The following is a 1,670-nucleotide window of genomic DNA, read 5'->3' on the forward strand; positions in this document are numbered from 1 at the left end:
CTGCAGACTGAATACTGCTATTGCTACTACTGCTACTACTACTACTACTACTACTACTACTACTACTACTAATAATAATAATAATAATAATAATAATAATAATAATAATAATAATAATAATAATAATAATAATAATAATAATAATTTGGAAATGGTTGTAATCCAACTTATTTCACTGGGGGCCTTTAGAAAGTTTTCAGAAGGAAGGAGGGAGAGGAAGGTGCTGGCAGTCTCAACAGGAACCGAAAAGGCAATCGAATCAAACTATTTCAAAACTGATAAACGATTACAAAGATTGTTCGGTTTTCATTTGGTGCCACCTGATTTAAAATAGACAGTAAAATAAATAAATAAATAAATAAATAAATAAATAAATAAATAAATAAATAAATAATAGAATCCTCTCTTTAAAAACATATGAAAATGACAAACAGAAATAGATAAAAACAAATTGATACATGCAATTTATTGTCTTGTGTCTTCTTGTGTGTGTGTGTGTGTGTGTGTGTGTGTGTGTGTATATATACATATATGCACATACACATATATATGTGTGTGTATCTATAAGAGCTCAGTTTTAGTAAAACTTTTTTCCACAGCCCGGCTCTCTTGTATCTGTCCACCTTCCCAGAGCAAAGTGTCGGACGAGGTGCAGGAGATGAAGAAGGCTAAGGTTCGGCCTCTCGGCAGCAAAACCTCATCTACACATTCTTATTCGGATCGATCGGCTGCTGCCACGTCTGCTCGACCCTATAGCTCCATGCCTGCTTAGTGTGTGTTGCGCTCTCTGTGGCCATTGTGCCGTGATGGGCCTGCCTTTTTTTACGCGCCGTGACATTTGCTTTACGCAGAATATAAAAAACGGGGTTTTTTTTTTGGTTCTTTTTTTGTTTTGTTCTATAAGCATCTCTGAATGAGGAAACATTTCACCTCAGTTAGTGCACAAAGAAGACGGATGCAGAAAAACCAACAGGTAGATAGTACTCTCTTGTTTACAAAAAGAGGAATAAAAAATACAAAACGAGGAGTACACGGTATTAGTTTTTAGTTAAAGTGTCAACACATTGCAAGCATGATTATTACACTTAAAAAAAAAAAGATTAATCATGGGCTACACTCTGATGAAACCTGGAGCTTCATATCCAAGCAAGAAGCAACAATGCCTCCCAGAAAAAAAAAAAAGGAAGGAGCGCGGATCAATATTTCAGCAGCTCTGCCAAAACGACATGTCTTCCCAGCTCAAAATGACAATTACATCTTATTTAGGCAGAAGTCTGCGCGCTAAATGGCATCGGCTGAACTTTTATAAATGAGCCCACTTGAGTTGGGAGTCGGAGGAAAATAAGGGCGCATATGCAGGGAAAGTGAATTAACCTTTAGAGAACATATAACGCATCGCTCCCTTCGTTTTTTTTTTTTGTTTTGTTTTTTTTTTTAACTCATAATTGAATCCGCCGGATCCACATAATCCCAAATATGGGGACTGTACGCCACCCCTACAGCCAACAAGCTTAAAATTAAATTTACCTGAATTCCAAGATTTAAAAAGACAAAAAACAACAACAACAAAAAAAACATAAGATATTTGAGAAAATTTGAGATGTTCAGCAGATTCATATGTGAACTGAAGCGTTGGCGCGGCTGCCCTTTCTGAGCTATATTTGAGGTGT

This window comes from Poecilia reticulata, linkage group LG3 (assembly GCF_000633615.1).
Source record: "Poecilia reticulata strain Guanapo linkage group LG3, Guppy_female_1.0+MT, whole genome shotgun sequence".
Lineage (NCBI taxonomy): Eukaryota > Metazoa > Chordata > Actinopteri > Cyprinodontiformes > Poeciliidae > Poecilia > Poecilia reticulata.